The sequence below is a fragment of the Mustela nivalis genome (assembly GCF_964662115.1).
Source record: "Mustela nivalis genome assembly, chromosome: 2".
NCBI lineage: Eukaryota > Metazoa > Chordata > Mammalia > Carnivora > Mustelidae > Mustela > Mustela nivalis.
Window position 1 is genome coordinate 46,958,809 of NC_139021.1, and position 19,660 is coordinate 46,978,468.

The window sequence follows — 19,660 nt, forward strand, 5'->3', positions numbered from 1 at the left end:
TAATTTATCATAAGGTTTGGCACAAAGTATTACATAAAAACCATATTATTATATTATCATTATTATTTTCTCAGATTTATGAAACCACCCTAAGGCCAAGATATACTTGAAGGTGAATTAGATAATACCTTTACAACTATCAGTGGATTAAAAAGCAATGTAAATAAAAAACATCTGATCTATATAACATTAAATTATCAACATAATATAATTTAAATAATAAAATCATTTGGATTTACATAAATTTAAATTACTACTTCAGATTGAGTTTCAGATTTCATTGTTCTAAAACATATCAATATTTTTTTCTAAAAATCCAAACACGGGTGCCTGGATGGCTCAGTGGGTTAAGCCTCTGCCTTCAGCTCAGGTGATGATCTCAGGGTCCTGGATTGAGCCCCGCATTGGGCTCTCTGCTTGGCAGGGAGCCTGCTTCCCCCTTTCTCTCTGCCTGCTTCTCTGCCTACTTGTGATCTCTCTTTGTCAAATAAATAAATAAAAATCTTTAATAAAAAAGTATAAACCCCAAACACAAAAGTGATAATATACATATAAAGATGTATATGTATCTTTCCTGTGATTTTATAAAGTAGACAATTAAAAATATTTTCAATTATTCAAAAGCATTTATTTCATAGTGTAGAAGAGTATATATCAAAATGATAAAAATATTGATGTTACTGAAAAATAAGCTAGAGAACAGCATAGCTCTTTAAAAATTATGGTTAAAAAAGAACAAGGTAGCAGTTGGTAAATATAATTTATCATAAGCAAAAAATAAATGCCAACATACAATGGAAAATACTTTAAGATAAATCAAGTGACATTTCAATTATTTTTATGACATGTTTATGAGAATATTCTATCTCCCTTTCCTCATATAGTATTCAGAGCTCAAAGTTTATAATTAAAAAATTAAAAGGTTATTCTGCTATCACCTATCATTTATTTTGCTTAAATGAAAATTTATGGTAATGCTTCTACTGTCTTATATTGTATTTGTTACATCCAAACATTGACACTATATACATTTATCTTAAAACATCAAAGTATGTCTGTAAAATTATGTGTAAATTGTGTAGACAAAAAGATTATACTCTGAAAAGCAAAGAGTATCTTTCTACCAAAAGGTTATGATAGTAGAGAAAATGTTATATGATAATAGAGACTATCATATAACTGTTTTCCTTCTTTTAGTCAATTAATAGGACATAAAGGGAGGCATAGAGCCTCTTGGTAATTGTAGGAAAAGGATACACTTAAATAGACACTAAGACGACCATTATTTCAAACGTTCAGAGCTGCAATATTATAAAGCTTTTCTTGAAAGTGAAGTCCTATATAGACCATAGAGAATCATACATAATATCAAAGAGGATAAAAACCAAAGAAATTTTTCTTCGAATTGAAGGCAAGGCAACAATGAAAAGGCTGAAGCACTCATATGGCAGTCTCATTCCATGGAAGCGATATTTGCTATCTGAGTAATTGTTTATGGTCTTTATAATAATCTTAGCAAATGTTTATCTTAGTGAAGAAAATACAGAAAATCCATTTTCATCTACATAAGTAGTTTGAATTTAGTAACATTAATAACATTACAAAATGTACAAGATGTAACATTACAAAAATATGTATCATCACTTAAGTAAGATTTTAAGTATTACTATTTTTGACTAGAAAAAGAATCATATGAAGTACTTGTAAAGATTTAACACCCCCCCCATTATGTTTCCTAGTTTCCCCCATTGGGTTTCTGATCCTGCTTCCTGTTACAAAGAACTTAAAGTCAGTGATGTCAAGATTAATATTGTGATCTTATCTTCATTCCTCTTAGGATACATAGAAAATGACAACATAAGATCCAAAGGATTATAACAGACTATTATACGAAAAGATTTAGTCATGAACTGTATAGATTAAATTTTATTATTATTTAAAGGTCATATTCATTGATGTTAAGGAATTAAAGTTGATTTGTATTTAAAAATTAAGTTTTGCCAGAACCCTATCTGGAGAGAATGGAGGACATATGTTTATGATTGCTTAAGACTGATATTCTTCCACCCAACATGAGATTCATTCATATGAGTGGATACACTACCCCATAAGAAAATGTAGATTAAGAAGTTTGGAATTTTACTAGGATTCCAGAGGCACAGAATTGAGTCTTGAGAAGAAAGAGGAAGAGAATATTCAGAAACATACAGTGCATCTGTATCAGAAAGCAAGGGTTTAAGTGGAGAGACTTGCTGTAAATACCAGAACTTTCTCCACTGAAATGTAGTAACAAAATCAGCCCTAGTATTATGACTTGCATTTCTCCTATATATGTGTCCTGATGCAACTGGTTCTTGAAAATATGAATAAAACTAAAGGAAGGCACTAATGCAAACTCCTTCTGAACAGAGTTTTGTTGGTTATAATATCACAGTTGATACTACTCCCCACCCTTAAGCCCAAAACGATGTACATCTTTGCATGTGAGAAGGGAGTTGAAAGGAAGAAATACAAGAAGAGAGGTTCAACCTAGAATCACCACTTCAAAGAGTAAACAAAACCAAAATCTCTGTAAGTAAACATACTAATATCAATATCCAGAAGAGTATTATTTAAGTATTACTTTAATTACCTTTATTGCTTCTGTTATTACAATTATTTTGCTCATAAAAAATCAAAAAATATACAAGAATACATAAATTACATGTATCTTATACACATATACATACATGTGTATAAATATATAAAAACGTGGTGTATGTGTAATATATATGCTCAAAAATATATAGCACAAAGATAACTATTGTTGATATTTTTATTCACATACACTTCCAGAATATTTGGAAAATTCTGGGAATATATAAGCATACATGTAAAATTATAGATTTGTATCATAATTTATAATGACTGACCAAAAATAAAAAATCTTCGCCCTTTAAATATAAGCTTGGGAATCATTGGAGTAAATCGTCTTAACTAAAATAAAAGTGAGGTACAAGTTCCATTTGTCATAAATGTTAAAAAAAAAAAAGCCATTTGAATTTCAGGAAAATGTAAAGGAAGCCATCAATGACAAAAAGTGCAAAAATCAAAGATGTATCAGAAAAAAAGACTAGTGAAAATGCCTTTGTATTTATAAACTAAATTTTAAGATTTTTATCATTAATCCAATTAATATATTTTTAATCTGATGACAAATGTAAAGGCTCTTAAGATAATATTCTAATTTTCAAGATTTTTTATTCAAAAACATTGATAAAATCAATTTTCTTTTAAAATGCAAAAAAAATAGGTTTTGAAGCTCCTCATAACAAACTCACACCCATATTCTAAAACCTGAAATCATTAGACCATTACAAAAAGAACAAACTCGATTTTATCTTAAGGTAGATACCAGAAGGAAACTAAACATTAGGCATTATTCTTTTTATTTCTGTTGTTTATTATGCTAGAAAGTAGTCAGGAGACCAATAAAACAATTTTATTCCAATTTTCAGATCAGAGTCATGATAAGAAGGGAAATTCCTTACTGGTTATTAGTATTATTACTGGGACAGTTTAAATGGAAACTAGTGATTAGAAAGATTGTTAAAGGACATCTTAATTAAGATAAACTCCATCCCATTAGCCTAGCAGACCAAAACACAGTGTTGGAGCAGAAGTATATCTGAGGATCTGTAAAACTGATACAGCTTCAAGCAAGAAATGCATTAGCTGAATGGGTATTGGTTTTCCTTGTAAAACTAGGCTACTGGAAAAAGAATGATATAGAAGAATAGCACTATTGATTGATATTTTTACTGAAGTGTAAGTGACATATAGCATTATATTAGTTTCAGGTACACAACGTAATGAATCAACATTTGCATACTTTGCAAAATGATCACCACAATAACTTTAGTTACTATCTGTCAACACACAAAGTTACAAATTGTCTTCCTTGTGATGAGAACTTTGAAGTACTATTACCTAAGCAACTTTCAAATTTATAATACGTTATTGATTATAGTAACCATACTGTACATTTAATCCCCATGAGTTATTTATTTTATAACTGGAGGTTTGTGCTTTCTGATCCCCTTCACCCAATTTTCCCATTCTCAAACCCCCTCTCTCCTCTGGATACCACCAACGCATTATCTGTATCTGAGTTTTGTTTTGTTTGTTCTTTTGATTCCACATATAAACAAAATCATTCAGTATTTATGTCCTTTAAGTTTGCTTAGTATAACATCCTCAAAGTCCATTCATGTTGTTGCAAATTACAAAACCTCATTCTTTTTTAACTGCTAGGTAGTTATTCCATTGTATATATACATATAAAACACATCTTCTTTGTCCATTCATCTATCAGTAGACATTTGAGGTGTTTCCATATCTTGGCCATTGTAAATAATGCTCCAGTGAACACAAGGGTGCATGTGTCTTTTAGAATTAGTGTTTTCATTTCCTCTGGGTAAATATGCAGAAATGAAATTGCTGGATCAAATAATAGTTGGGTTTTTTTGCAGTTTTAATTTTTTGAGGAGCCCTCATACTGTTTTCCATAGTGGGTGCACAAATTTAAACTCCCACCAACTCCAGCTTCGATATTCTTTCTCAGTAGATGATAGATAGATGATAGATAGATAGATAGATAGACAGACAGATAGATGATAAATAGATTGATTGCTTCTGTGTAGGCACATATATGAACATATATGCTCAAAACCAGAGGTTTGAATATATATACATATACATATACATATACATACACATATACTTGTATAAGGGAAGTGTGTGTATATGATATTTCATGAGATTCCATATTCCTTCCTCACATATATCCTGTCTTCTTATGATCTTGTAAAAGGACTGATGTTTAAGCACCTGTTATATTGTGTTTGGGTTAATACTGCTGCTTTTGTTACTTAGATTTTAATGAGCTTGGTGTTTTCAGAATTACACATTTGGTTTTGTCTTTTCATTTGAATTTGGAGCACTGCTTTGTAATATTACATTTGATTCCCCTCACACTTAAGGATTACCTTAGTAAATATACAACATGCATTTACCTGTGTCTACCAGAAAGAAAATGCTATATACGAATTTGCTATTATTATACTAAATTTTGATCCTTAAGTTTTTCAGATATTCTAACCATATCTGGGCTTTAACTAAATATCACTAAATAGCAAGATTCAGCTTAAACCCCAAACTATAAATATAGAATTCCAAATACCTCAAACTCTGGAGGTATAGAACATAAAGTGATTATTCAAGAAATATTAAATAATACAAAGGTGATTTCTGGAAGGACTTGTGTAAGATAGAAACTTCTCTTTTAAGTTTGGGAGAATTAGATCATCTGATTGTTTTATCTTGATTATTAAAAAATCCCTTTTTAAAATGAAATTTGGCCTTCTTCAAGTTTCCTAATTTGTGCTTCTCTTTCTTTTGACTTTTGATATATTATAGAAGTATTTTTTTCCATCCAGTTTTTTAAATAATTAGAATGGACTTGTTTATAACCCTTTATTATCCTTAAAACTTTATTGTGTTTTTATTATATTTCATTTGTTTGTAACATGGTTTATTATTTGCAATTTTTTCTAAACAGCATTTCATTTCATAAATAACTACTATTTCTGTGCAGTTATTGCTTCATAGTTCATTGATCTCTGCACTTATTTTATTAATTTTTAAAATATTATTTATTTAGTCTTGCTTTCTTTTTCCAAACCTCTGGTTTCAAACGCCTAGATCATTTTTTTCTTTTTTTCTGATTTATTAAGCATTCAACACCACACATTTCTTTTATCTACAGTTTTAATTACATTTCATATATTTTGAAGTAAAGTGATTTTGTTATATGGTTGAGAATTTTTCTTAATAGCCTTTAATCAGTGGGGTACAATAATATGTAACTTTCCAAACACTTAAGGACTGTCCTTTGCTGTCCTTTTAAAGTCAGTTTTAAGGTTTTTTTAGTTTTGCTCTTGACTCTATGTGAACACTCTACATGATGTAAAATGCTGCTTATGTCTTATTTGCTGGGGGGAAACTCCTCTCTCTCTCTCTCTCTCTCTATATATATATATATATAATGGCTTGAATTCTTTATTTGTAACGTTCAGTATCTAGTTGTCCTCAGTTTTAATCTATTTGGTCTAGAAGTTCCTGAGAGAGCTATATATAAATATTTAACTATAATGATTATGATACTTGTTTCTTCCTATAAGCTTATCAGTTGTTTATATACTTTGAGGCTCTTGGATGTGTACATGTTCCTAAGAGTCATGTTTCTCTCTCTCGTTCCTATTAGCAATATATAATGCCTTATTTGTTTACCACAATATTTTCATTGAATTCTATTTTGCTGTATCTTAAGATTGTTTCATCAGCTTAACATTCTTTTAAAATAAATGCATCATGTCATTTATACTGTTCTGTGGTATGATTTCCTTTTTAAATTATTTCTTCTTTTATGTTTGTCAATGTTTTCTAGTGAACTTTCTACTTCTGTATGTATAGAGAAACATTATTTTTAAGACTCCATGGTGTAGAGGTACTATAATTTAGGAGAATATAATAATTTTTGTAAAATTAAGCTTTTAAGTGGTTCCAAGTTTTGCTAGTTAAAAATATTTTATAATAAATTTCTTTTATGAATATCTACAGATAGGTGCAAAATTTTCTATAAATTAAAATTTTTCAGCTAACAGACAGATGAAAAGATGCTCAATATCCCATTAACAAGGAAATACTAATCAAAACTACAATGAGATTTCAGTTCACACCTGTCAAAATAGGAAAAATTAATACCACAGGAAACAGTAGGTATTGGTAATGATGTGGAAAAAAGGGAACCCTCTTACACTGTTGTTGAGAATGCAAACTGGTGCAACCACTCTGGAAAACAGTACGGAGTTCTTCGAAAAGTTAAAAATGGAAATACTCTCTAATCCAGTAATTGCACTACTACTAGGTATTTACCCAAAAGATACAAAAATGCTGATTCAAAGGGGCACATGTACCCTGATGTTTATAGCAGCATTATCAACAATCGTCAAATTATGGAAAGAGCCCAAATGTCCATTGACTGATGAATAAATAAAGATGTGGTATATATATATATATATATATATATATATATATACATATATCCATCAAAAAGAAGGAACTCTTGCCATTTGCAGTGATGTGGATGGAGTTAGAGTGTATTATGAAATTAGTCATTCAGAGAAAGACAAATACCACATGATTTCACTCATTTGTGAGATTTAAGAAACAAAACAGATAAACATAGGGCAAAAGAGAGAGAAGCAAATTGTAAAACAGACTCTTAACTATAGAAGACAGACTGAGGGTTAGTGGAAGGGACATGGAAGGGGGATGGGCTAAATATGTGGTGAGCATTAAGGAGGCATTTGTTGGGATGAGCACTGGGTGTTATATATAAGTGATGACTCACTAAATTCTACTCCTGAAACTAATAATACACTATATGTTAACTAACTGCAATTTAAATAAAAACTTGAAATTACAAAAAATGAAATTTTTCATATAGCATCTAATAGTAAATTCTGATATATTTTTGATAAATTTTTAAAATGAATTCTAATTATTTTAATTGTTATGTCCTTGATATTTACTGAGAGTTAGAATCCATTTATTTATGTATTTACTATTTGAATATTTTAATGAATTTTTGGTCATATATAGTGTCCATTTTTAAAATTGAGCTTTCTGTCTTTTTTTATTTATTTGTAGTAATTCTTCAGAGTATGGTTATTTAATCTTCATTATTGTACACATTGCAAATGTTTACTTCTAGTTTCCCAATAATTATTTCATTTATTTATAATCTTACCACATAATTTTTACTACTTAGTATGTGATCAAACCTGTTAAAATTCTATTGATAAACTAGAAACTGAGAGAGACAATGATTACTAACATAATAATTCCATATTTTGAGACATCTGGCTGGCATAGTTGGTAGACCAATAATTCCATATTCTGTTTTAATAAATTTTTAAGGTTTTTAACTTAAAAATTTCATATATTTATAATTTGAATAATGTATGAGATAAGAGTTTTTATCTCAAATGGATAAAACTCCCAAAACAGTTGTTGAAAATTCCATCCTAGCCCAATTGATCTGAAAAGACCCTGCTATCATGTAGAAATTGATAAGTTTTCCTTTTGAAATTTTACCAAAATTTTCCTGGAACATATTGTATTTGCTCTTCCAGATAAAATTACGGCACTGAATATTTTGTTTGTCTCTCCAACCCCACACACTCTTAACTTTCTCTACTCTGTTGTTTGCCCTAGATTGCCAATACTCATACAATTCATCAACCAGTCTCCTTCATCCTTCGGGTTTTGTTTGAATTTGGCCAATGGGATGTAAATGAAGGTGACTATAGAAGAGGGAATTTGAGATACTTATTCCCCATCTGCCTCCCTGATAGACTACTATGTAGCAGAGGCTGAACACCTGTCCTAAGGTCACCAACTGCTACAGCAAAGTGCTTATACCTATAAATGCTATCATATACTGATAATTTTTTTCTAATCTTTCCCCCTCAAACCTAGACATGGTAGTGGTTTTCTACTATATATGTCTCTGTGTTTCACCATCTTTTGGTACTTTTCCGTAATCTTACCCTCACCTTTGCATGTTCTCTTCCTTAAACTCTCTTCCAACACTCCTAAGTAATATGTTGTCTATTTACTGCCAGACTCTTACTGATACTGATGGGCTTCAAGTCCCATAAGATATTCTGTCAATATTTTCATTATCATTCTATTCAATTCATGTATTTGTTTAGGTGGAATTAAATGTTTACAATATTCCATTCTAATTTCTATTCCCTAAGTATTCTTTATGCCATTTTAAAAAGTATATAGTTTGGGACCATAAAGGGGTTTACACTTTTCTAACTGAGTTCATTTCTGGATACTTAATTTTTTTATATTTTAAGTGATATTTCCCATTATTTTACAAAATTAGTTACTGTTTCTTGTACAAACTATGACATATTGATGTAATAAAAGAAGAGTTTTGAGGAAAAGACTGACACCTGACCCAAAGTCAATATCAATTACAGTGTCACAGTCAAAGTAAATAAAGCATAGTAATTATTATACTCAAGAAGTTTATTCTACAAGAAAAAGTAGTATTGAGCAAATGTGGATCAGATGGAAGATCCACAGAGGTCTTCCTTTTGTACAAGATGTGTTGATCATCAAAGAATTTCGGTGGCATTACTAATGACTAACTTGATGCTAAGCAAATAGAAATATTTAAAAGGAAACATTTCAAATAACACAAGAACTGTATAATTACCATTTTCCAAAAATATTTCTGATTTCACTGGTATCATTTTTCCCCCTAGAACTGTGATTAATGTTGATATATATATATATATAATATATATATGATATATATGGAGATGGATGATTAGTCTTGGTTTATATATAAGATATATATATATATATACACATACACACACACATATGGTTAGTTAAACACATAAGTAGGTATATATATATATTTCATTTCTGTGGGATGCTGAAATGAAACCCATTTCAGTGGGTTACTGAAAGTAACCATTGTATATAACCAATTTTCAGTTGTAATGGCAAAAATAACTTTATCTCACAGAATTACCTAGAGGATTAAAGAGATAATCTAACCTAATCTGCAAGAGACAGTGCTTTATAAATAGCACTAATTTAATAGAAGAAAATTATTTTGTATTTATGTAGAAAAATAGAAGTTCCTACGTTTTCACCTGATAATCATATATTTTAATCATAAATTCTATTTAATCATGGTAATTGTCCATTTAACAATGATACTCTGATTAGTTACTTCATTTTGACACTACCTAACCATCCTACTTTGATTTTATTTCAATTACTTAAGTAACATTATCTCAGAGAAGAATAATCACATACTAAATGGACTGGCCCAAAGAGTACATTGGTAGTATGATGTATTCATAATTTGTATCTAGTATATATGATAATTAAATTTATCCATTATTTGAGATAATGATTTACTTCATTAATTTCACAATAATTAATTTTGATTCAGGAGCTATTCCATTTGATATATGTTAATGTAATCTGGACCAACAGAGCTAAACTGTTCAAGTAAAGAGATTTATTTTATTATATGCTTTCAGAACATTGGTTATTTATACGCAAATTAGTTCAATCATTCTCTATGATATTTATGCAAATGTATACTTTAATATATCTATTAATGATCCAGTCATCATTTTTGTGCACAATATTCTGGCTTGAAAAATATGTGACAATTTTCATTTTTAATATTTTAGTATTTCTCAAAACAACTTTAAAAAGATATGCTAAATCCCATTTCCATTTTCAGAAGTGAAATATTAATGTTTTTCCTATAAGATTTTATTTAAAATTTTTATATTAACCATTTTTATAGTACTTATTTGTTACCCTGAAACTATTGGTTTCCTTTTAATCTCATTACTTTTACACATTGAACTTTCAATGTGAATTGTATACCCATAATTTTCTTATTGTCATCTCTATTTTTAACTTAACGACTAATAATTTTTCCTATTATCATCTCTATTTTTAACTAACGACTAACATTTTAAATTGTTTTTGCCACATGATATCTAATTAAATATCTTCTTCCCCACATTGTGCAAATTGTTTGTTTTCTAACACCCTTTATTTTAAAAAAAATACTAGTCTTTCCCATGATGCATGGTTCTTCCTGTTATATACTATATAGTATTCATCTGCATGTTAGTGTCTTACTTAAGATAACACCCTAATAAAAACCTAAACCAAGAGTATGAAAAAGTTGTTAGAACTTTTATAAGAAGTAAACTTAAAGCACGTGTCAAGAATGATATAATTATACACATTGATGAAATATTTCTAAGAATTTTTCCTAAGGAAATAATCAGGTAAATAGGTAGTTGGGTATTAAGTATTCAAAACCGAGCATGTAATTTTTTATGCAACTTAAATAATAATCAAGAAAAAAATGTTTAAATAAATTATAATAAATCATAAAATATATTATTCTTCCACTAAATTCAGAACTCAAAACTGGTGTGCATAATTTCATTTTATAAGAGCCAGTGAAAAAGAGTTCCATTAACTCTATAGTATTCAGCTTTGACAAAATATATAAATATTATTTGCTTTTGAATTAAAACATTGGAAAGAACATAGGTAAAGTTTAATAATTCTATAAGAGCATAATTAGAAGTTACATATGCTTTATAATTTTTTGTTTTTCCAAAATGTATACACTGAGATATAAATTACTTTCATGAGTATATGTCTGGGGCCACTGAAAACAAATAGGAGGTGTATAGCATGCTGCTTCTCCAGAAACTCATGGTATAGCAGATAGGCCAATAAAAAATAGCGTGGTAGCCTTTCCCTCACAGGGAATGAAAATTGTGGTACATCATTCAGTGTTCTTCTTGCTGTTTGTTAGGCTGTTTGATGGGTTGGCTTCTGCTCCATTTCTCTTGGATCATGGGTGGTATTTGGCATCTTCTTAGATGCATGGGGGCTGCTAAAGAACAGGGTGGCATGTTGCTAGTTCAGAGGACCCATTGTACCTCAGAAGATACCAGAAAGTATAAGAGATTATGAGTTCCTGAAAAAAAACTAACCAGCAAATTCCTCTAATTAAGAATCCACAAACATAAATCCAGAGAAGACATACCGACAGAAAAGTTTGAAAGGTCCTAGATTCCCTAGCTAGACGGACTGGTGAAGGTTTTTCCCTGTATAATCATAGTTCATAAAAACTGGGAGAGGTGGATGTTTTTTTCAAATGTACAAATACGGAAAAATAACCCAAACAAAGGGACAAAATGAATCTTCAGAAACCAATCCCCCCAAAATAGAAATATATGAATTACTTGGCAAAGAATAAGAAATAACATGCATAAACATTTCCAGAACGTAGAAGCTAGGAAGATGGTAGAGGAAGCCTCAGACCTGTATTCCCCTCAGAGAAATGGAATTAACATTACACGACTAATTGCCTTTGTGAGAAATCCAGAGAGCAATTAAGAAGTTCCTGTACTGTAGGCAAGCACAAAACCAAACACATAAAACCTGGTAGGAAAATTCATGGCACTTTCTCACCAGACTCACTCCTAGTCGTGTTGTGGCATGATTAGGAAGAAACCACTAATACCCAGATGCTCCCTGGGTAGGGAAAGAAATGGAATGTATATACAATGTTCTGACTTTTGGGAAGCTGCCCAGGGGACTGATTTCTATCTTGCCTGAATTTAAGCACTGATGAGAAAGGAATTTCAGGTTGGGATCCACTGAGAACAAAAATGTTCAATATATACCAGAGTATACAGTACCACAGACAGACACTAACTAGGTACTGTTCATTAGTAGGACTTGGCAAACTTCTTCAGTAAGATTACACATATAAACTCAGAGAGAATACATCCCAGAAAAGCTTTGAAAGATGCTTAGAATATCCAGGTGGGATGACTTAAGAAAAACTTCCCAGGGCAAAAACCATAACACAAAGATTGGAGAAGTGATTGATATATTTTTTTTAATTTCCAAAGTCCCAACAGAAGATAGCAAAATATACAAAGAAACAGAGGGATATGAACCATTTAAAAGGACAAATTAAATCACAAGAAGCTGGCCCTAAAGAAATGGAAACAATAACTACCAGGCATAGAACTAAAGAAAAAAAAAAAAAAGGTCATACAGATGTTGAATGAATTAAAAGAGAACACAGAGAGGCAATTATATGAAATCAGGAATATGATGTATGAACAAAATGAGAATATCATCATAGATAGAAAAAATGTAGAAGAACCAAACTGAAATTCTAGAACTAAAGAATAAAACAAATGAAAATTTCACTAGAGGGATTTTATAGCTATTGACCAGACAACAGAAAGAATCTGCACTTGAAGATAGGACTTTTGAAATTACTGATGCACAGGAGCTAAAAGAAAAATAGAAAAGAACAAAGAAAACCTGAAGTACTTGTAGGACAGCATTACATAGAACATGCATATTATAGGACTCCCAGAAGGAGATGAAAAGAAGAAGGGGCAGAGATCCTATGTGAAGAAATAATGGCTAAAAACTTCTCGACCTTGAGAAAAAAATGAATATATACATTCAAGAAGCTCAGTTCACTCCAACTAGAAGAAAGCATACACACAGACAAATCATAATAAAATTGTCCAGTCACATTGAGAATTGTGAAAGCAGCAAGTAAAACAGCTATCACATACAAGGCAACTCTAGGGATCTGCTGTACAACACTGTGTTATAGTTAACACCACCATATACTACGAAGTCGTGTATGTCTGTGCTTGGTGTTTATTACCACAACAAAAAATTAATTGGTGCTAAGTAACTTGAGTTACTAATATTTTTTTCATTATTTCTGCCTTAAAACATAGCCTGAGTAACACACACACATACACACACACACATATGCAATTTCCTATCAACAAAAATTTTTTCAGTTTTTGAAATACTGTTAATCAATCATTGACTGAGGGGAGATGGCACATAATTTTAACTTTGACAAAGTAATTTTGCTCTATTGAAACTCCAGAATTATAATCACACCAGATGTGTTTACAGAGACACCTGAGAAAAGTCTCAAATATTTTTAGTTAAATTTTTAGAGTTGTTGAAAATATGTTACTTTCCAAGTTTGAAGACTTGATCTTATTCCCCTTATCTAAAAATGCAAATGTAGAAACAAAAGAACCGATGAAATTATCTAATTTAATTAAATGATTAGTACGTACCTTTTGCATGCACAAAACACTATTAATCATGTTTTCGAAAAGCCTGAAATATAGTTACCGAGAAGAGGCAAATAATGAAAAATAAAGCAGTAGTATAGGACAGTAAAATGTTTATTTGGTTCCACATAAATTTTGTTCTTTTTTCCTCTTTTGGTGTTAAAGTAACATCTTCACGATGTAATGTAATGCAAAAAGCAACCATTCAATATATTTTCTTCATATGGTGTGAAATCTGGACTTGGTTTTGGAATGTGTCACTATTCTAAGAAGCTTCCAAGCTGGAGGACGTAAATATTTTTTAAAAAATTCATTCAGGGGGTGCCTGGGTGGGCCAGTGGGTTAAAGCCTCTGCCTTCAGCTCAGGTCATGATCCCAGGGTCCTGGGATGGAGCCCCGCATCGGGCTCTCTGCTCAGTGGGGAGTCTGCTTCTCCCTCTGCCTGCCTCTCTGCCTACTTGTGATCTCTGTCTGTCAAATAAATAAATAAAATCTTTTTAAAAAATAAATAAATAATTTTTAAAGATTGATTCAGATCACTTTAAAATGGTGCAATTATCAAAAAGAAAAAGACATAATTCACTGAAAAGACATCAAAATAAGTTATATAGGTTCATGCACATTACCTTTATCAAAATATAAGCATTTATAAAATGCTTTTATAATAAAATAAAAACATTTATAATCTACATAGAATCTTTTTCCTGATTGGTTAGCACTGTCTCTATTTTCAAACTCTACAACTTTCACTGTTAATTTCTTTCTCACAGAGCAATGTTATTTTGTAATTAAGCGGTATTTATTGATTAAAGTATTAGAATTAAATTTAGGTAAAATTATGTTAGCTTCCTCTCTGTATATATATTATAACTAATTATAATAATAAATACAAATATATAAAAATATGTTATGTATAAATTAATATATTTATTATAAATTATATTTGATATTTGATATCTTTGTGTGTATACATACATATGTATATATGTGTGTGTGTGTGTGCGTGTGTGTATATAAAACTTATCTGTTGAGAAAATGTGTATTTTTCCTGTGGCTACAAAAGATATAAATCTAATTTCTAGAGATAAGAACTAAAATGACTGGGTGGAAAACACAGGATATAATTTGTAGTAGATTAGACAGTGCCAAAAAATATTAATAAAATGAAAACATGGTAATAGCAAGAATCCAAAATGGAACACAAAGGACAAAGCAATAGTGAAACAGAGGACAAGTTCCATCAGCCTAATATACAAATAAACTGGGGTATCCTCCAAAAGGAAAGAATATTTGAAAAAATAACAGCCAAAAATAGTCTACATTTGATTGAAATGAATTTTTCACTCAATAATATCAGAATACATATTGTTTAAAAGTTCACATGGAACACTTACCATATAGACCGTATTATGGACTATAAAACAAGCCTTGACAAACTTTAAGGAATTCACAACACGTAAAATATGCTCTTTGACAAAAATAAAATATAAATTTAAAATCATTAACTGGAAAATACTTGGAAGCATAATAACATATTCCCAGATAAACTATGGGTCAGTAAGTAATCAAAAGGAAAATTACAAAGTGTTTTGAGTGAGATGAAAACAAAGACCAATAATCAACATTTGTGCAGTATATCTAAAGCAGTATATACAGGGAATAGCACTAAATGGCTATATTAACAAAGGAAAAAGTTCTTAAGTCAACAACCTCAGTTTCTATCTTGATCCTATAATGGTGTATGAAACTCAACATATGCAGAAAAATAAATAATAAAGAGAGGCAGAGAAATCAACCAAAGGAATAATAGCAAAATACAGAAAATCAATAAACAGACAAAGCTGATTCTTTGAGAAGGTCAATAAAATTAATATACCTCAAGCTAGACAAATCACGACAGAAAACTCTAATAATAGCCCTCGGAGATTAAGTACTATTATTACCCTATTTCCAAAGGAGAAAAATGAGGCACAAAGTTACATGACTTGTTCAATATCTCACAAATAATAAGTAGTGTAGCCAGAATTCAAACCTAAGTGATTATCCTCCTCCAGTGATGCTCTTTAATATATATTATGCTATGTAATGTTTATTTATATAATTATAAATTCATATTCATTAGTATATCTATAGCTACATAATTATATATGGATATAATTTAGTAAATAATTGCATACCACTAGAGCCAATCTCTAAACACATTCTGCCTCTTTTTCACTTTTAAGCATATCTTGAACATCTATATACATCTGTATACATGACTCGCTTCATTCTTTATATTTTTCATTCTTTTTTTAAAAATTTTTTTTAATTTTTTATTTTTTATAAACATATATTTTTATCCCCAGGGGTACAGGTCTGTGAATTGCCAGGTTTACACACTTCACAGCACTCACCAAAGGACATACCCTCCCCAATGTCCATAACCCCACCCCCCTTCTCCAAACCCCCCTCCCCCCAGCAACCCTCAGTTTGTTTTGTGAGATTAAGAGTCATTTATGGTTTGTCTACCTCCCAATCCCATCTTGTTTCATTGATTCTTCTCCTACCCACTTAAGCCCCCATGTTGCATCACCACTTCCTCATATCAGGGAGATCACATGATAGTTGTCTTTCTCTGCTTGACTTATTTCGCTAAGCATGATACGCTCTAGTTCCATCCATGTTGTCTCAAATGGCAAGATTTCATTTCTTTTGATGGCTGCATAGTATTCCATTGTGTATATATACCACATCTTCTTTATCCATTCATCTGTTGATGGACATGTAGGTTCTTTCCATAGTTTGGCTATTGTGGACATTGCTGCTATAAACATTCGGGTGCACGTGCCCCTTTGGATCACTACATTTGTATCTTTAGGGTAAATACCCAATAGTGCAATTGCTGGGTCATAGGGCAGTTCTATTTTCAACATTTTGAGGAACCTCCATGCTGTTTTCCAGAGTGGCTGCACCAGCTTGCATTCCCACCAACAGTGTAGGAGGGTTCCCCTTTCTCCGCATCCTCGCCAGCATCTGTCATTTCCTGACTTGTTGATTTTAGCCATTCTGACTGGTGTGAGGTGATATCGCATTGTGGTTTTGATTTGTATTTCCCTGATGCCGAGTGATATGGAGCACTTTTTCATGTGTCTGTTGGCCATCTGGATGTCTTCTTTGCAGAAATGTCTGTTCATGTCCTCTGCCCATTTCTTGATTGGATTATTTGTTCTTTGGGTGTAGAGTTTGCTAAGTTCTTTATAGATTCTGGACACTAGTTCTTTATCTGATATGTCATATGCAAATATCTTCTCCCATTCTGTCAGTTGTCTTTTGATTTTGTTAACTGTTTCCTTTGCTGTGCAAAAGCTTTTGATCTTGATGAAATCTCAATAGTTCATTTTTGCCCTTGCTTCCCTTGCCTTTGGCGTTGTTCCTAGGAAGATGTTGCTGCGGGTGAAAAACCCACCGCAAGTATTATTTGCTTCATTCTTATATTCTTTATATTTCCATTCAATGAATGTCCCATAATTCACTTAACCAGCCCTTTCCTGGTAGACATTAATTAGTTTCCCACTGCTAAAAAATGTACAATTAAATTATTATACATATACCTTTGAATTAACAAGTATATATTTACTGGCAGTATAAATTTTTAGCAATAGAATTTGCTGCTATAAAGTTTTTTTTTTATTTTTTATAGATTTTGACAAGTTAGTCTTGAAACATGCTGTACCAGCTGACATGCCCACATAAAATGCACAAGATTCTTGTTTTTAACTTCCTAGAGAATCTTGTGTATTAAAATTATTTTCAATTTTTGTCAATGGGATAGGTAGAAAATTCTAATTAAAATAAAATTTTTAAATTATGAGTGAAGTTGAATTATGCAAAGTTTTTATTACCTCATAAAGACTCTTTTTTTTTTTTTTCATTTAAGACAGGAATTCTTTACTCAAACCCATCAGAGAAATGGACAGCTTGAGTCTGTAACCAAGTGTTGTGGTTTTGTTTCTTCCTTTCTTTCTTTCTTTCTTTTTTTTTTTAAGATTTATTTACTTTAGAGATACACACACACACACACACAGAGAAAGAGTACATGAGCAGGGGATGGGGCAGATGGAGGAGAGACAGAACCCTTAAGAAGGCTCCCTACAGAGGGTGGAGCCAGAAAGTGGACTTGATTCCAGGACCCTGAGCCAAAATAAAAAGCTGGTCACCCAACCAACTAAGCCACCCAGGCGCCCCAGAAAGTATTGTGTTTTAAAGCATATGTCAGTCATTTTACATGAAAGTATACCCTATTACATACAAATCAACTAATCAGAGCACAACTTTTCAGTGTTTAAAACAGAATAAGCTGGGGCGCCTGGGTGGCTCAGTGGGTTAATCCTCTGCCTTCGGCTCAGGTCATGATCTCAGGGTCCTGGGATCGAGCCCCACATCGGGCTCTCTGCTCAGTAGGGGGCCTGCTTCCCCTTCTCTTCCTGCCTCTCTGCCTGTGTCTCTGTCTACTTGTGATCTCTGTCTGTCAAATAAATAAATAAAATCTTTAAAAAAATTGGGTTCATTTAAAAAAAAAAAAAAAAAACAGAATAAGCTACCCAGTAAGGGCAGCACATTTGTGACCTTTTTAACTATAGTATTCCTCTCCTTCTTCATCTTCTTCTTCAACAGAGTCCACACCAACCTCCTTATAATCCTATTCAAGGGAAGCCATATCCTCAAAGACCTCAAAAAACTCTCCTTCCTCCATGCTTTCACCCACATACCAGTGAACAAAGGCAGTTGGCACACATCAGCTCAAACTTGTGGTCCAGGCAAGCCTAGGCCTCAGCAATGACTGTGATGCTGCTCAGCATGCACACAGCTCACTGTACTTTGGCCATGTCTCCACCAGGTACAAAGGCTGGTAATTAATGCTGACTTTGGAACTGGTGGGGCAGCAGTCCACAAACTGGATGGCATATTTGGTCTTGATGGTAGCCATGGCAGCACTGACATCTTTGGAAACCAAGTCATCATAGTACAACAGGTAGCAAGCCATGCATTTACCATGGTGAAGGTCATATTTCACCATCTAGTTGGCTGGCTCAAAGCATTCATTGGTGATTTCAGCTACAGAAGCTATTCAGAGTCAGCTTTCTCAGCAGAGATGACAAAAAGCATATGTGGCCAGAGGAAGGTGGATGTGGGACAAGTCACAAAAGTTGGTCTGTCTGATTCTGTCAGATCAACATTCAGGGCTCCATCAAATCTGAGGAAAGCAGTGATTGATGACACAATTTGACCTATCAACCAGCCTACTTAGGTTATTGTAAGTTGGGCATTCAGTATCAAGATTTCTACAACAGATATTATAAATGGCCTTATTGTCTACCATGAAGACACAATGAGTGCTCCCAGGTGGTGTGGGTAGTGAGGATAGAGCTGTAAAGCTCAACTAAAGCTGTGGAAATTGGTGAGGGCAGAGGGGGGGATGAGCTGGGTAAATGGGGAAACTCCAGCTTGGACTTCCTGCCATAATTATCAAAGGAATGTTCCATCAGTGGGTTGGTGAACCCTGAACCATTCCCCTCCAAAGTTGTGGAAAGCCAAGAAGCCCTGAAGACCTGTGCCCTGGTGGGCCAGTTGGTGAATTTGGTCCAACACAAGGTCACTGATTTCCTTGTAGAGCCCTAGGGTTTAGTTATTGGCAGCATTTTCCTTGCCTGTAATGAGCTTCATCAACTACTGTGGGTTTCAGGTTTACAAACACTGCCCTGGGCACATGCTTTCCAGTGCCCATCTCACTGAGGAAGGAGTTGAAGGAGTCATCTCCCCCAATGGTCTTGTCACTTGGCATCCAACCATCTGGCTGAATGCCA

The 19,660-nt window shown here is 32.2% G+C and overlaps 1 protein-coding gene across 1 annotated transcript in view; it reads right to left on the minus strand.

The window, feature by feature from the left end:
- The window catches only part of CNBD1 (cyclic nucleotide binding domain containing 1), a 511,440-nt gene that overhangs the window by 150,899 nt on the left and 340,881 nt on the right, over window positions 1-19,660 (minus strand). The window lies entirely within an intron of this gene.